At 33.4% G+C, this 19,212-nt stretch overlaps 1 pseudogene; it reads right to left on the bottom strand.

The window, feature by feature from the left end:
* Positions 1-15,689: 15,689 nt before the first annotated feature.
* Positions 15,690-17,691, bottom strand: LOC116146637 (annotated as a pseudogene).
* Positions 17,692-19,212: the final 1,521 nt, after the last annotated feature.

The following is a 19,212-nucleotide window of genomic DNA, read 5'->3' as shown; positions in this document are numbered from 1 at the left end:
ATGCATATGAATCATTTAACGTCTAGCCGATTGGACTTTTCTTAGCATCTTAAGCGCTTCATATCGTCTAGCCTCAAATTCATCTAGAGCTCATATCATCAGGAGGCATGCTTATGCGTTATTTAGCATCTAAAGCATATATTCATCTTTCCTCAACCAGAATACGAGGATATGCTTACGTGTTAATTAGCATCTAAAGCATATATTCATCTTTCCTCAACCAGAATACGAGGATATGCTTACGTGTTAATTAGCATCTAAAGCAAATATTCATCTTTTCTCAACCAGTATACGAGGATATGCTTACGCGTTTTCCATCCTATCTATATGCATCTCTAACATTTTATGGCATTTAAATACATGTTTTAGTGAGCTTAATACTTTTGATTCATCTATGGATTATCAATCCATTTACATTACCTCTTGCTCACATTCATCATCTTGAAACATATATTACATTGCATCTTCATGCCATTTCATAACATTAATCATGCATTCGCATCCATGACCATGTATATCTTTCAAAGATTATCTAACTAATAGGTAAACATTAGTACATGGCTTAATTACAACAATACATTAATAATCAATTCATAATCATAAGAATTGACCATGTTAAATCTCAAACTTAAATAACTAGAAGTTTATTCTTCACGCCATTTTCCATCCATTTCTCAAATGAATTGGCTCTTGGCATAAACATAAACGTTATAGGGCTATGTCTTAAATTTCTAATGCTTCATGAATCATCTCATTTAGATTTTTATAAGTCAAGTTATGGTTGAAATACTGAAGCATGCTTAACATAACCCCTAAAATTGCCAAATCCGAATTTTTCATATTAAACTATGCCATATCAACTTCTATTGACAATACACAAATATGTCAACTTATGGATCAATTAAACCTCCTCTTAATAGTCTTTAACATCTTAAAAGAAGGGTAAACCCTCACTCCCATGATCATCCATCATTGCTATAACATTGTAAGTTAATGCAAACAACACATCAACACTTCTAATAACAACCATTCAACACCATGAGGCCTCTAATACTACAAGTTTTGTCACAATCAACATCAATACTTCATTTTCTTCAATTAAACATAACAACTCATAAAACATAAATGACAATAACTTTATGTATAATGAATTCAAGGCAATAAATACATTAATGAGTTCAACTACATGTGCCATCAACTAATTATATGCCTTAAAGCCTTAATTTAAGGTTTCATTAAAATCTACAAACCCTAGCATAATCCCTAAAGTCATGGGCGGTTCTTCCATACCTTTTCAAAGAATTCCCCCACCAAATCCTATGCCTTTATCTTCTTTTACATCTTAATCCAACATATATAACATTATACCTCAACATCTACCTCAAATCTTCAAATCACATCAAAACTAGAGTTTTTAATCCTCACCTTAAACCCTTCAATTTGAAGATCCAAGGTTCCTATCTTGTTCTCCTTGGAAAATTAAGCAAAACTCCTTTAAAACTTAGAGAGAGAAAGCTTGTTTCATGGAAGATTTGAGAGAAAATGGAAGAAAGGTTGAAGAAATGATATCTCTTTTGGGTTGAATGAATTTCCTCTCATTTATAGGAAAATATTTCATTAATTTTTCAAAATTATGCAATTGGCCCAATTATTTTAATTGTATAACTCATAAGTCCTTAATTCTTCATATAAGGGTATTTTGGTCATTTGGCACTAAACATAATTATTACTTAATTAATGCCATTAAATGCAATGAAGCCTACTCATCCTTGACCTTTGCAATGCTTATCCAAGTGAAAAATGAGTATTTTGCCCCTAATATCCTTTTATGGATAATTGATTCATACTGTTACAAATGAATTGACTATTTTGCCCATAGTTAGATTTTATGCTTTTTAACATAAAATTAACATCTAAATGACTATTTTGAGTTGGGAACATGCCTTTGACATCTTGGGTATTACATCAAGGTTGTTTGCCGACAATCTGGTGCAACATATGGGTGCTTGTTGTACGCAAGTTCATTGGACAGACCCACTAGAGAATTTCATATGGATGGTAACCCTAATGTCTATGGAATAAATCCTCTAACAGATGGTGGTGCATGTGACCCTTAGACTTGAGATCATCGGAGTGCCTTATACACCAATTGGTGTAGTTTGACAGTAGCCCAACATAGTTCTATTCAGAGCTATAGGTAGTGATTAGCTACATCAACAAGTGCATCAAGACTATGGTGGATCAACAAAGGATTCATCACTCCGGGTACGGGAGAAGTTATCTCACTTCGCAATTCAGTGAATGGCAATGACACTAGAGTTGTGGCCACAATGGGATTGAGTTGTTGCTCAATCCAATTTATTATTCCGGTCATTGGTCAAATAACCGAATACACATATATGAAGGATATCTGAGGTTGAAAATATTTTTGTACCTTAGCTTTGATAAGATAACGGATGATGAAAGGATTTGATTGCATGGTAACCATATCGTTGATATGCTATGTTTTTGCTGAATCTTTATCTGTTGGGTGGCTATGATGCCTTGCTAAGAGCCAATCTTGATTTATGTGTAGTAAGACGATTAATTGGTGTTAATCGCGATACTACTTATTGCCAACATGATAGGGAGCCTATGAGTCACACACTTAGAAGGTAGTTTAAGGATGATGACATTTTTGAAGGGTATATTCGTCTTTTAGATGAATGGGCATATTGGTAATTTTGCTGTGTAATTAAATTTACTGAGGTTGTAGCCTATGTCCAATTTCATTACTGGAGTAATTTAGCAAAATTAGAAATTTAATTATTAGAATTAATATTAATATTTAAACTAATAATTGAATTGGGTTAATATACAATTCTACCTAAAGTTTGGGTTGTTGCTAAACTTGAGGGGTGGAAGGGATAATTGCTTTATTATTTAAATAAAATAAAATTAGGTCTTACCTAACCTAATTCATTGATTGTTGTCCAGTGCAATTGAAGAGAAAAAATTTACTCTTCTTCTCAATTCTCCTTCTTCCAAAATTTACATTCCTTGAAGCCAAGAATTAATTCTAGCAAAATTAATTTTTGGTCATTGTCATACTGCCTTCGTGTGGACGACGTGAGTTCGATTCTATTCTCAAATCAGTAGCGAAATCGAATTCAAAGACTTTAAAGGAGCCTCCAAATGCAGGTATAAACGAATCCTTCTATGGATTTTTTTTTTTTTTTCAATTTAAGCATGTAAAACATATATTCATAAGACCCTGATCCTGGAAATTCAGAGTAATCGATGGGCAAAATTTTTGTTTTTCCACTGCCATCGTTCATCGATTTACTTACATCTTGAACCTGTCTAACAACGTGCCAAGGAAAGTTGATGGCTTAGAAACTCCAATCGCTTTGTGGGGTAAACTCGAATCTATGTATGCTTTACAATCTGCACCTAACCTTGCTTTTTTAAAGGGTGTTTTATTTTCATATAAAATGGCTAATTCTAAATCTTTAGATGATAACCTAGATGAATTCCTGAAAATGGCAGTAATACTAAAAGGCATTGATCAAGAATTAGGAGACACTAGCTTGGCTATGATACTACTTAATTCATAGTCTGAGGCTTATCAAGTGGTAAAAAATGCTTTACAGTATAGTGGCACTATTCCTAATGTTGATTTAATTGTTATTGGGTTAAAATCTAGAGAGTTAGAATTGAAAGTACAAAAAAGGAATGGAAACAATTTGTTTGTAAACGGTAGGATAGATTTTGGTCAGTTAGGAAAAGAGGCAGGAAGAGGTTCATAGTATAACTCAGGTTTCAAGAATAAAAGGAAAGGAAAGGGAAATAGTAAACCTAAGGGAGAAACAAGGAAATGCTTTCACTGTAATAAAACTGGATATCTTAAGAAGAATTGCTATGAGTGGATTGAGAAATAGAAATAGGCTAATACTGAAAGCAACCTAGCATGTACTAGTGATAGTATTGAGCTCTCTGAAGCTCTTACAGTGTCTAATTCTGCTAGTGTTAAAGAATGGGTATTAGATTCAGGATGTTCCTTTCATACAAGTCCAAATAGAGATTGGTTTCAAGATTTTAAGAATGATAAGCTTTAAACTGTATATATAGAATAATCACTCTTGTTAGGTCCAGGGAAGTGTAACAAAACCATTAAACTCAATAATGGCAGGGTAATATTGTTAACAAGAGTTAGATATATACCTAAACTGAAACGAAATCTAATCTCTTTAGGAACTCTTGATGAGGCTGGTTGCTATTATAAGGCACAAAATGGGTGTATTGTAGTGTGCAAAAATAACGGTATACTGCTTAAAAGGAACTAAAAAGAATGGTTTGTATATATTATGTGGACACTATTATTCTGATGCTTTTAATATTGCACTTGTTTCTACTAACATTTCTGCAATAGAAAAGTGGCCTTTGAGAATGGGCCATATGGGCCAGAAGGGAATGAGTATTCTCAATTGACTGGCCTTTTTTTGGTAATGACACTGTTTCCGACCTTGAGTTTTGTGAAACCTGCATTATGGTTAAGCAACACATATTGAGTTTCCCAAAAGGAACTCATCTGGCTACTAACTATCTTGAGTATTTGCATGCTGACTTGTGGGACCTTGAGAAGGTTAGGTTACATGGTGGGAATAGCTACTTCCTGTCCGTTGTAGATGACTATAGTAGGAAGGTATGGGTGTATCTCCCTAAGTCTAAGGATGAGGCCTTAACTAATATTAAAAATCGGAAGATTTTGGTGGAGAATCAAACTGATAAGAAGGTTAAGGCTCTTAGAACTGATAATGGACTAGAGTTTTGCAACTCTAAATTTGACAAATACTACAGTGACCAAGGGATACTTAGGCATATGACAGTTAGAAAAACCCCTCAGCAAAATGGTGTTGTTGAAAGGATGAACATAACCCTGTTAGAAAAAGTCAGGTGCCTCATATTCATTTCAGGTTTGTCTAAAGCTTTTTGGGGGGAAGCCTTAACTACTACAGCTTACCTAGTTAATAGAAACCCCTCTAGTGCTATAGAGTTTAAGTGCCCAAAAGAAGAATGGTCTAGTAGAAAGCCAAACTTGAGTCATCTGAGGGCATTTAGGTGTGCTGCCTATGCACACACAAGTGATGGGAACTTAGAGCCTAGGTCTATAAGATGTGTATTCTAGGGATACCAAGAAGGAACCAAAGGGTATGGGCTATGGCAGTGGCGGACCCAGGATTTTTGCCGAGGAGGGGCCTCCGTGGCTCCACCATTATTTGTCAAACAACTAGTGAAAATTTAAAAAAAAATCAACAAACCTTAAGCAAAAGAAATAATATAATATCATACGATACTTTACCATTTGAATAAATCTATGAGAAGTAAAACCTTGAGTAAATTATATTGAAAATAACATTCAATTCACGAGGAAACACAAGAAAATTTTTATGTGGAAAAACCTCTTCAATTAAAGAGAGCAAAAGACCACGGGAATCTAACGATCCACTTAAATCCAATATAATTATCAGAGTTTACAATAATCACAATCCACCAAAAATGTTCTACTCAAATTTCCTTTTTTTTTTTTTTTTGCTTTCAAGATTATAATATAAATTTTTATGATTTTGATCAGGCCTAGCCTAAGCTAAAGTCAACCAAAACTTAAATTAAGTCAACGTCGCCTTGACTTTTAATATGAATTAATAAAAAAACGTAAAATTTTCTTAGTATAAACATAGATAATAACTCAAACTTCTCTAATAATTTTGAACAGCTAAACAGTGACGTTTGAAATATAGGAAAGTGGTGGGTGAAGGGCGAAGAATAACATTTAGTAAATATAGTTAAGGTTTAATTTGAGAAAGCAGGAACATTCTTAAACACAAAATACAAAACAAACTCACAAGATCCATGCATTTTTCTATCAAATTATAATAAAAAATCTCCAAAAAATAAGTATGATTCAACTCTGAAATAAACTAAAATGAAATAAGCAATACAAATACCTCAAATTGAGAAAACAGAAAACGAAGTTAATTGTGGCACCTTAATGAGTGAAAGTTTTAACAATTTCAATCTTCAAAAGTTTTAAGAACGAATAACATAAAGAAAGTGAATGAGAGAATGAGAGAATAAATAATTTTAGGGATAAAATCATAAAAAAACAGATGGACGTAGAAAAGAGTGGAGAGAGTTTTAAAACTTTTACTATGATGTAGGTGTGAAATATATATATTAATAGCAAGTTTTTTTATGAGTTTGGATATATGTATAATATTTCTCATTTTTTTTTTAAATTTAAAGATAAGTTTATTAATAGAATTTTTTTATGTGACTATATAAATAATTTTTTTCTAAACTATGAGACCTACCCTCCAAGGGGCTGGGTCCGCCCCTAGGCTATGGGAAAAGGATGCATAAGGGGTCAGACTCATAATTAGCAAAGATGTAGTGTTTAATGGAATGTATTTCCTTGCAAAGCTACTAACATCAATGCAAGCACCTCTAGTAGTGACTCTTCAGACTTCAATCAAGTTGACACCACTCAAATTGAGGTAGAGCTAGCAAGATACCAGACTGAGCTGGTCAATCTCGATGAAGAAACTGAACCTGCAAATCTACCACCAACAGTTGATAACGCCCAAAGTGTTAAAGATGAAGTAATAGAGCATGTTGAGGGGTCTCACCATCGTGAACTTGCACAATATTAGCTGGCAAGGGATAGAGCTAGGAGGATATCAGACCTCCTGTAAGATATTGTTATGTAGACTTGATCTACACTGCATTGATTGTTGGAGTTGAAGTTCAGAGAACTGAACTTGATACCCATGAAGAAGCACTACAAGAAAAAGTACTTTTTTGCAACCAATTTTTTTGCAACTAGGCAAAAATAGTTGTAAATACCCCACATTTAGTAACTAAATTCCAATCGATCAGCTAAAGAGGAATAAAATTATGGGGCCCATTTATTCTTGCCTTTGGCGTCTAAAATTAATATTCTGCGACTAATTTGATTTGTTGCCAAAAATATCACATTAGAGACTAATTTATTTGGTTGCCAATTCTTACGCGGTAAATTTTCCCAACATTACAACACAATTGGCAACTACAACAAGAGATTCAGCAACTAAAATTATGGTTACAGAAAACAATTATTTGTAACTACTGAATAGTTGCTAAATTAGATGCAAATATTTATTTATTAATTTGTAACTATTTTAATTATTTACAAAATAATACAATTACCGAAATATCCAAGCCTTTGACAATAATTACAAAGGGCCTACGGTACATTTGGCAACTAATTATTTTGTGCGTATTACAATAGTTGCAAAAACTCATGTATAGCAACTAGAATGTATTTAGTCGCTAAAAGTTGATTTTTTTTAGGCCCCTCTTTCACGGTAAAATGAAAAAAATAATATTTTAATTTGTAACTAAAATTACTATTGCGTAACTAATTAGTTAGTTGCAAATTATCTTCTTTTAGCAACTAAGATTTTAGTAGCCAAATGAATGGTAAATTCTGCAAGTTTGGGTGTCCCATGTTCCCGCTTGAAATAAATTGAAATTTTGGGTATGTTATTTTGGCAACTAAAGTTATAGTTGTTAATAGGATTTTTTTTCGCAACCAAAATGTTAGCCACTAAATATTGTTTATTAAAAATGATATATACTATTAGTGACCAAAATCAATTAGTTACAAAAGATTAAGATATCAGAAATTTGACAATGGCAACTACAACATTAGTTGCATTTTTTTTTTTTTTTTTTTTTTTTTTTTTGCAACTGCTAAAATATTAGTTGCAATTGATGGTTTACATAACATGAAAGTTACAAATGGTGACTAAAACTGGTTGTTACAAATAACTAATCAAATAAATAAATGCCTATGTTTTTAGAAACAATTACTAAAAGCCCATCCTATATAAACCCAACTTAAAACCAAATCCCTAATACCCCAATTTCCCTATTCTTACCTAGTCCTCTTCTTCTCCACGCATTCCTCTGTATCCAATTCCCCTATTCGCTTTACCATCTCCTCAATTATACTTTTACCACCTACATTACCCCATTGAAGGTAACTTCTTTTTATTTTTATGTCAAAACTCATTCTTTTACAGATAGTATTTTGGTTTTATTGTTTGATTTTCAATTCGTTTCTTCACAACATTTGCTTTAATTTGTTTAAGCATCTGTTGTTTATGACGTTCCTAAATGGGTGGCTTTAACTTCGTAATGGGTGATTTTACTTTTATCTTCTCTTTATCTAACATTGCAATGACTATTATAATTGTAATAGGTGCTTTAAATTCGTTTGTTATTGCTGATAAATGAATGGTGTTTGATAATATTTATTTATTTTCTCAATTGGGTATTTAAGTTTTCTATTTTTTGGATACTCATTTGAGACAGTTTCATATTCATCAATTTCTCCACTAAGATTTGCATTTTTATTCACTTTCTTGTTCTTTAGATTTTCGATTTTATTTTCTATACATTTATTTCTGTGTATCTTCTAGGGTTTTTTTTTTTTTAAAACTGTTTTGTGGGTTTGTTCTTTCAATCTCTTTTTTATTTGGGTTTTGATTTGAATGTGATTTAACTTTTTCAAAGGTAAGCTTTAATGGGTTTTCTTTGTTTCATGACTCTTTTTTTAAATTAATATGTCACTACTAGAAAAAACCATTTTCTTAATAAAATGAGTTGACAAATTTTTTTACCGTCCTAAAAAAATGTCAAGAATTGTAATTCTTGACTGTTTTAGATGATTTTTGATAATTATTAACTATCAAGGATTTGGTCAAAAATAAATTGTATGAATTTTTTTCTGGATGATTGTAGTCTCAACCATTGACAGTTAAAACTATCGAGGATTAAGTTGAAAAAACAAAAATAAAAAATTTCGCTAAGACAAACTTTCCCAACCATCAACAGTTTCACGAAGGCAAAATTTTCCCCCCAATTTTCATTAAGGCAAAATTCCCCACCCATTTTTCATTCAAGGAAAAAATTCCCACCCCTTTTTCAAAATTTCCCCTTTCTTCTCTTTTCGTCTTCTTCAATGTTTCTCTTCAGCAGCCCGACATCTCTAACATGCTAGGGCTGCTTAAAATCACTCTCTAATTAACCGTAACAATGGTGTTCAAGAACAAACTCTTCTCTTCCAAGAAATCCTCCGACTTCGATGGATCTGACTCTCCTCGATCCTTCGGATCCAACTCCCCAATCCAATCAATTCTTGGAAACAATTGGGAGAATTGCAAAAATAGCTAGGAGAGAAACAGATGTTTGAAGATTTCGTCTCCAAGATCAATTCTCTTCTTCACGATCAATTTCCCTCTGCTTCTCCACCTCTTCGCAATCTGGTTCGTTAGCCTCTTCTCATCTTTTCTTTTTAAATTTAGAGATCGTAATGGGAGAAAATTCGTCGATTTAATTAAAATTCTGTTGATTTTGGTGTTCAATTTGATGGTTTTGATTGAATATTAAGATTTGGGGTTATGGAAATTCATTGAGACAACTCTTCACTTTTCTTTGAAGTTGTTTTGTAGTGGAACCCTAGTGCCTAACACAAAGGTGGCCACCAAGAAGACTGTAACTCATCTCCTTCTCTGTCTCTCTTTTTCTTCTTTATTTCTTCTTATTCCTTTTAATCTTAATTAAAGAAGAGAAATAAGTTGATTATGGCTAACTCTATAGAAGAAGTCCATGAGAGCATCAACAAAAATGTCTGCTCGTGTCATGAGAGTGGCAAGTACACTTTGGGTTACAAAACTATGCTTCACACCCTAAGAAGCTCCAAAGGTAACCTAAACTATTAACTTGTTTTCGTTTATTTCATGTATTGATGATTATATTATCTCTGTTTTTGAGTTTTTATGAACTAAAATGACTCTTAGCTGTGAACCCAAAAAATAATTGTGTTTATTTTAGTTAGTTGACCCTTGTCATGAGAACTTAGAAATTATTGGGTTCTGACTGGATCTAGTCTTTGTTATGGGAATATTTCAATTCTTGCGGATTTGTTAAAAGAACCATTTTTTTCTTTTTTCTTTTTGGGTTACAGCGAAGCGGTTTACTTACCAACAACCGCCCTCATTTTCGGAAGTCTGAGAAGAGTACTAGCGATGTTGGCTAAAGTTGGGGTTACACACTACAATGGGAGTAAAAATCTTAACCTCTTATGGCTTCTACTCATATGCAAAGTATATTTGTTCTTTGGCTTCCTTTTTACTTTCCTGTATTTAGTTGTATAAGTTTTAAATCAACATATAAAGTCATACATAATAATAGTAAACTTTGATTAGAGGGTTTTCGTTTTCTAATTATGTCCAATTCTGTTGCAGTGTGAAAGAAGGGTTAGATTTTTTTAAAGAGGCTACCAGCAGAATAGGGTATGGTGAGAAGATAAAGACAGCTATCGATGTTGTTGCTAATGATTTTTGCAAAGGTGATGAGTTCTTTCCTGCAAATTTCCTACACTAGTGGTAGCTTGTAGAGAACAACCTTTTTTTTTCTCTTAAATCAAAAGTTAAATGACATTATTAGTTTAGAATCCTATTTTGTATCACTGTACATGAACTGTGAAGTATATATTATGGTATGATGTTATATGAACACAAAATTTACATGTTCAACAAGTTTACGTATCAGATATAAAACTAATTGTGTGCTCTGGACCATCGTCACACTTGTCTACTTGTTCCTACTATTGTCCAAATTGGGTTTTCTTACCAAGGATGCACATTTTTTCATGAATCTGGCTTTCTTTTTAACAGCCAATAATTTAATTTTTACTTCATGAATTATTTACAAGCGATATTGGTGCTTATGAGATTATGCATAAATTCTCACGTTGAGTGGTCATATTGTTGTTCCCAATGGAGAATATGTGCTTGCTGATTTTCAAGTCTTTATGTGCATGTTTTTGAAGAATTTGATCTTGTTCCTATAGAAAGTGCTTCCTTGCACAAGTTCATGTTGCTCATACGATGATGGCAAAAAGTTGTTGTTAAAGTTTTATTCACTGTTATTTTACCTAAAAGTTCATTTAGTATGCTAAGCAGAGTCCAAGTTTCCATGCAAATTATGCACAAATATAGGAGTAGAATGTTTCTTAATTGCTTTCTATGTCAAAATTATTTCCTCAATATTCAGGGTCAGTATACTCACATGACCGATACTGCAGTTGCAGATCATGCCACTGTGGAGTGATTGTGAATACCCTTTATAAGTTTTTTCTTCTTGACATAGGTATGTTTCTGTATGGTTCATGTGCTTGTTAATTATCCCTCCATCTTCCAGGCATTGATAAAGCATTTATTTGCACGAAAAATAACTATAATATTTGGATGCTCCATTTTTGTATATACCTAGATGGGTCATTGTATGCATCTATTAAAAAGGTTTTCACATTTTCTGTTAATGATATTTTTATGACTTACATGTGCAGATGGTTGCTTGATGAAATGCGTGAAAGTTTGCCCAAGGTCAACTACTTGCTTATTGCAAATACTGTTGCTATGTAAATGAACTTCTGTGACTTGTTAGAAATGAAATTCTCTAGGTTTCTATTTTCAATTATTTGAAATGAACTTCTTGCTATGTAAAGAACTTCTGTAGACTTGTTAGAATGAATTGTGCTACTGACTTTGGGTATTGGAAGACCACAGGAAAGGATAGGCCTATTCAACAATAGTTAAGGTGTGTGGGATGATAAAGACTCTGGCTTTCCACCGAGGTAAAGCTCCAAAAGGTGACAAAATGATTGGGTTAGCATTTTTGTTTTTGGTTATGCACACATGATAGTGTAATTTTGGATTTTATTGCTCATGTTGCTAAAAAATCCATGTATGGACTATTGATTATATGCAATGAAGATAATTGATGTTATTGATCCACATTTTTGTATTGTGTCTCTTTATTATGTTGATGTTCAATGTTGTGAATTACAAGGAGCAGCAACATTGTTCTTAAAGTAATCCTATTTGCCGCTAAATTTTAGTCACAGAAATAATAAACCATCCTGGACTAAGAAATAAAAACAATCCTGGAATAATCAATTATTACTGACTACAAAAATTAGTTTCCAACTTCATGGACTATGGGCAATTATACTAAGATGTAGAAAAATCCATTTTCCTAATCAAATGATTAGTTATGGAATCAAAGAAAGCAAATGGCCAAACACTTCTAGCAACTAAAATTGAGTTGCTTTCGCCATTGATAATTGTCATTAAAACACATTTTTTGCAATAATTTATGGTTGTAGAAAGGAAATTATCATATTTCGGTTCAACATTCACGACTAAATTTTTGGCAATTACAACTAAAGTTTTAGTCATTAAAAGAGGCATTTTGCAACTAAAAAAGTAGTTGCGAAATGCTTTTACCAAATTACCCTAAGCATTCGGTGTCTATTTTTTTTGGGAATAACTATCTTTTTTAGTCACTAAAAGATACATTCTACGACTAAATCAATAGTCACGATGTAATTTTAACAAATTGTCCTTATATTTGGCATCTAACAGGGGATTATTGTTGAGGCAATTAGTAACTAAATTGTTGGTTGCTAAAGAAAAAGTTTTGGCGTCTAACCATGATTTTAGTCGTGGATACTTTCTACGCAACGATTTGCAATTAGCTAGCGATTAGGAATTTAGATGCGATAATAATCAAAGTCTAAATTTGACTATTAGCGTCTTTTGATTGACGTCAAATGCATTTTTCTGTAGTGAAGCCGTGAGCTCAAAGGATAGCAAGCAATGGCTAGCTCTACATGAAAGAAGATGCACTCCTTAAAGGTTAAAGTTACTGGTACTGGTTCAAAAACCTAAAGACTAGAAGCTTGTGGAGTGCAGATGGCTGGTTAAACTAAAAGAAGGTATGAGTCAGTCTGATCCTCTGAGATACAAGGCCAGATTGGTAGTAAAAGGCTACACACAAAGAAAAGGTATTGAATTCAATGAAATTTTTCTCCCAAGTAGTTAAATTTAAACAATTAGATTAATGTTTTCTATTGTTGCTCACCATGACCTAGAACTGAACAATTAGATGTAAAAATTACCTTCTTGTATGGTGAATTAAAAGACACTATATTCATGTGTCAACCTATGGTTTAGAGATAAATATCTTCCTGATCATGTGTGTTGTTGCATAAATTGTTGTATGGTCTAACCGTCCCTAAGTAGTGGTATAAAAGGTTTGATTCCATTGTTCGCATTGGGTCTATTGGAAGTAAGTATGACAATTGTTTTATTTTGCACTCACAATAATATGCTACATACTTGTTGTTATATGTTGATGACATGTTGTTAATAAGTGAGTATAAGTCTAAGATAGATGATTAAAGGCAAAATTGAATGCTGAATTAGATATAAAGACTTAGGATGTGCAAAAAGGATACTAAGAATGGTGATAGAGAGAAATAGAAAGCTGAATCAGCTAAAAATCCACCAAATGTCATTTACAAAAACTTACCTCTAAGTTTGGAATGTCTGATTCCAAATTAGTTACTATGCCATTAGCAAGCCATTTTGTTCTTAGTAAACTACAATGTCCAAAATAGAAGCTGAAATGACAAAATGGAGAACTCCTCATTCTAATGCAATAGGCTAGTTATGTCTACTATGATTAGTACTGACTAGACTTGCATTTGTAATCTCTTTATTAAGTAGATATATGTTTAATCCTAGAATTGGTATTGGGTTGCATTAAAATGGCTATCGAGGTTATTAACAGCTCTTTGCATGTTGGTTGGATTATTGTAAAAGAAATGATACACTTGATTCTGTGGGTATGTAGACTCTGATTTTGCAAATGACAAAGATACAAGGAAGTCCACCACAACTATATTTTACACCTTTGAGGGAATTATGAGAGTGTTTGCTGAGCTTATGAAAATTAGCTTATAAGCGACAAGTGCTTATAGTTAATTTTAGCTTATAAGCATTTAAATTTTAAGCAATATAGTGTTTGGTTAAAGTACTTATAAGTGACTAACGTAATTAACGTGTTTGGGAAAATGTGACTTATAAGTACATTTTATTAAAATGACTAAAAAGGTACTACATTAAATAAAGGTATACTATGGAATTTTGAAATTAAATAAGGATAATGTGGTAATATACTTGGTCAAACTAGCTTATAATCAGAGTGTGTTTATAAGCCAAAAAAAAAAGTACATCCCCCCCAATTTTTTTTTTTTTTGGCTTATAAGCTCAACTTATAAACTCAAAAAAGTTATAAACAACACGTCAACTTAATTTTAGAGCTTATAAGCTAGTTGACTAGCTTAAAGCTTAGACAAACACCTCCTAGTTAACTGGAAGTCACAACTGCAACCATTAATTGGTTGCACTGTCCACAATAGAGGCAGAATATGTGACTGTAACCGATGCCTTCAAAGAAGCTATATGGCTGCAAGGGATCTTGAAAGAAGCTAAGCTACTAATGGGTTGGTGACAATATATTCTGATAGTCAAAGCGCCTACAACCTAAGTAAAAAAATTTGTGTACCATGAGAAGACCAAGCATGCCGTTGTAAGGTTCCATTTTGTCAGAGATCTCATCACCAGAGGGAAGTGAATCTGAAGAACGTACCAACTGAAGACAATCCAGCGACATGGGCACCAAAGTGGTGTTGTTGCTAAGTAACCATTGCTGAACTTGCTCTACATAAGGTAAGATAATAGAGCTGAGAAGGAATATTTGAGTGACTGTTGCACTAATGTGGTATTGTTTGAAGGGATTGTTGGCTTCAAGGCGGAGATTGTTAAATTTGAAGAACAAAAAGGTGTGTGTGTGACCTTGTGCTATACGCTGCTTTTTGGGTGCTGTTTAAGTGAATCCTGAGCTTGATTCACGTCTGATCCAATGGCTGCCCTTTCCATTATGGTCAATGTATATAAGTAGACCAATCACCTTTTTCAATAGAGCAGCCTTCTTCTCTTTTGGGCGAATGTTTTGTTCTCTGCGGGGTTCTTTCTGTTAGTCTGAAATATTGTAATCCCTTATTGTGATCTATTGAATCATGCATTGAAGGTCATTAGGTTTCAAGGGTTACAGGAGGGTTTTGAGGATTCGAGAGAAGAGGGTTATTCGAGATTGAGTGATGTATTGTACTTTGTAATCTTCAAAGATTAGTGCAGTGAGTCTTAGTATTCTGGAGCTTAACGTGGACGTAGTCTATCTAATCTTGGATAGATGAACTACGGTAAAAATCTCGTGTGTATGTTCTTGATTGATTATGTGTTTGGCTAAAGATAGATTGATAATTAGTCTCGATTCATAACAATTATGATTTGTTTCCTTTTATACATACGAAGGATTTAATACTTGAGATGATTTTTTTACGTGATGGAGCAACAAGAAAGCTAGTTCATTGCAAGGATTATAAGTCAAAAGAACGAAGCAAGAAAGCTAGTTCATGCCAAGGATTATAATTAGTCAAATTTATGAATTAAGAATCACCTGTTCTGCCTAATTGAATTTGGCTTTATTGATACTTTAATCTCGGATTAAAAGCGCCCTGTCCTCAATTGAATTTATATACACCATATGTTGCTATCTTATCTTTTATTACATCATCAAAACATAAAGTCAAAAAATATAAAAGTCAAACGATCCACTTCAATTATGCTTGAATTAATTAACATATCATCAAAGAAAAATTAGTACATACATTGCTACAACATGTACAACTGTAGAAATTAATTAAAAGTCTAACGACCCACTTCAATGCTTGAATTTGTAATGAAAGGTTCACCGGAACTGACTGATGGATCAGTAGGTATATGATACATCGGAACAGGCATCTTCATTGGAAGATTTGGCATGGCTGTTTCGAAATTAAGAACTTGAATCACTTGCCTTATTTAAGGTCTGAAACTGCGGTCTGGATGAGCACACCATAATCCAACAACCATCAAACACTCCACTTGTTTTTCATCTACATCCACACCCAGTTTCTCATCCAATGCTAAAGAAAGTTTTCCACTTCCGTACAGATCCCAAACCCACTCCACCAACCCCATTTCAGATTGTTCCTTCATGGGATCAGTTGACTTCCGCCCGGTAGCAATTTCTACAGCAACCACTCCAAAACTATATACATCGGATTCTTTACTAGCCCTTCCTGTGCTAATGCATTCCGGGGCCAGATAACCTAAAGTTCCAGCCAACCCAGTTGTCTGAGGACCTAACTCATGGTCCATGAGCCTCGCCAATCCGAAATCACCTAGTTTGACATTAAAATTAGAATCCAACATTATGTTACTTGATTTGATGTCTCGGTGCACTACACATTGCTCCCACTCTTCGTGAAGATAGAGCAAAGCCGAGGCCAAACCCAGAGATATCTTGTACCTCACAGCCCAAGTGAGAAGACAGATCTTCTTGCCAAAGAGGTGAAAATCAAGACTTCCATTTGGCATAAACTCATAGACCAAAAGAAATTCACCTCCATCGTGACACCAACCTATAAGTTGCACCAAATTTCGATGTCTCAATTGACTGATAGTCTTCACTTCAGTTATGTACTCTTTTTTCCCTTGTCTAGAACCTTTTGAAATCTTTTTCACCGCAACAGCCAAATCAATATCAATAAAGTAACCCTTGTAAACGGCACCAAACCCTCCTTCACCCAACTTTCTATCGTCCGAGAAATTGTTCGTTGCAGTGGCAAGATCTTTGTAAGAAAACTTCCTCGGTCCTGCACCTCTTTCAAGGTCATCATTAATAGAAGTTAATTTCATTGCTTCAGCAGTGTCTTCCATCACGATCTGCTTCCGCCTTCGCAAAACTACGACTCCCATTACTAAAGCAGCTACTAGAAGTACACCCAACGAAACTGTGACAGAAACTATTATTTTGGTCTTTCTTGTATCCGTTCCGTTTGTCTCCTTCATAACCAAATTTGAATTGAACTCCCACGAGTCAAGTATATTTCGCTCTAATAACGCACCCGTCGTAGCTGAAAACCCAATAGTGACCCACTCTGGAAGAACCTTCCTCAGATCAATTAGGTAAGATAAACTTGTGTTCTCTTGAGAATTAGAGGTCTGCCGGTAGCTCCAAGAGACGCTCAAGTTTTTAGTAGTAGCATTGTATGTAATCTGCACATCAGCGGTGTCTGGACTGTGGAAACTAGCGTTCCAGCGGGTGTAGACAGCTGAAGCAATTGAGTTATTGTTGATCCCTACATGGTCTTGTTCAGGAAGATCCGGAGGATCCCATTCAGCGTTCCAGGTAGAATCAAATTCCACCATAACAATTTGGTTTGAAGATGAGTAAGCAGTTGTGGTGTTAAACAGGCCTAAAAAGCCGCCAGCTGAATTCGGAGGGATTTGAAAGCCAACAGGAGCTAAGAAAAATGCAAGTCCACTGCCATATTGAGAACTACCCTGGGTGTCGATTATGAAAGAGAACTTGGTAGTGAAGTCGGAAAGCTCTTGTGTTTCAGGATTCCAGAGCGATACTCTCTCAGCATAAGTGGCCCAGCCAACGCGACATGTATAAGTGTCTCTAAAATTCAATGCAACAGTTCCAACGGAAGCTACTGCATCTCCCTGATACAGTATTCTGTTATCATTGGGGTCAAAACCTGACAATCGGAAGCCAAGTGAAGCGGCAGAGGGAAGAAGAACAATAAAGAAAATGAAGAAACTGAAATCGAGGAAATCATAGGTAAAGGTAGCCATGGCAAGAGAGAGAGGGCAGGAAGCGAATCAGTGTTATGTCATGAAAGCCGAGAATCTAATTGATTATAAATAGAGTGGATCCAAGCATTAGTCTATGGCTTGATGGTCAAGTTCCAACTAACCCTTAATTTAATCTTAACGAAACTTCGTTGAAAGGCAATCAAAACATTTAGAAGTAGAACTCTGATTGATGGCAGAAGAATCGCCAACAAAACATAAACAAATTGAAGTATAATAAACAACTGGAGTGATACCCTGGAAACTGATTTTTGATAACCTCGAACATTTTAAAATCCTTCGTGCCGACTTGTTTACAAATTCAACCCAGATTTATGAGCCTGATTGATCCAACTGCTGAGACAGTTAGAGATGATAACGTGCGAAGGAAATTAAATTAATAGAAACAGTGTTGACTAATTATATGATTATTCCCTTTGCATTGGCGGGAAAGCATCATCTGGGGCATTTAACATCCAACTGTTCTTCCAAGTAATTCGGCAATAAATAATTTCTTATGATTTAATAATAGTCTCTTCTCTTTGTTTATTGATTACTATAAAGCTGTATAAAAATAAATAAATAAATAATATAGGATATCATTACCTGTTCAGAAAATGAGATGCTATTGCCCTTTATATTTTATCTCTTTACACTCTAATTGTTATTTTAATTATTAAAATTATTAAATAAGACCTTAAAGAGTTATATGTATTTACAAATTTTATTTCCTCTTCTAATCATAATTATATAATTCACTAGATTCTAACTTTTTTTTCAAATAATGAAGACAAGATCTATGCAATTGAAAGAGTTTGATAAATCATATAAATACAATGAGGATGAAATTTATGCTTTGCAATTGTAAGTTGGTTTGTTAATTTTTCTTTACTCTTTTATTCTCCTACACTTGTCCAAAATTTATAAGTTAGTTTAATGCATTCAAATTTCTTAGTTATTATTTTGATAATCTTGGAAGTAATGACACATTGTGATGAATTTTATCTCTAAACATTACATTAAAAAAAAAAAAAAAAAAAAAGCATAAAAAGTATTAAAAATATAAATAAAGAGTGAATGACATTTTCCCACCTAAAGTTTTCTGTAATTACATTTTCTCAGCCATAAACTTTGAAAAAAAAACATTTTCCCATCCATTGTTAAATTCAGACGTTAGTTTTAATAGCAAAAGGGCATTCTTGTCCGTTTGCACAATATATATTATACGGTTAGTGTTACTTACACCCCTAAATTACAAACACGTAAAATTACTTTCACCAACTTGGAAATTAACGATTTAAACCCTTATCTTCAATTTCTATAATTACAATGGAGGTTTCACTTTAAAAGTATGTGTATTTCTTAAAAATAAAAAATAAAAAAATATATATATTAATTTTAAAAATTATAATAATATTTGTCAATTGAATATTTATAAAACTACAAAACAGTATTTCATTAAAATTGTATATATTTTATGAAATTATATTGAAATATAATTTCCAAAAAAAAAAAAAGGAAACAATTGAAA

This window comes from Pistacia vera, unplaced genomic scaffold (genome assembly GCF_008641045.1).
Source record: "Pistacia vera cultivar Batoury unplaced genomic scaffold, PisVer_v2 Contig48, whole genome shotgun sequence".
NCBI classification, from domain to species: Eukaryota; Viridiplantae; Streptophyta; class Magnoliopsida; order Sapindales; family Anacardiaceae; genus Pistacia; species Pistacia vera.
The sequence above is the reverse complement of the archived record's forward strand: the minus strand, read 5'-3'. Positions and strand labels throughout refer to the sequence as shown.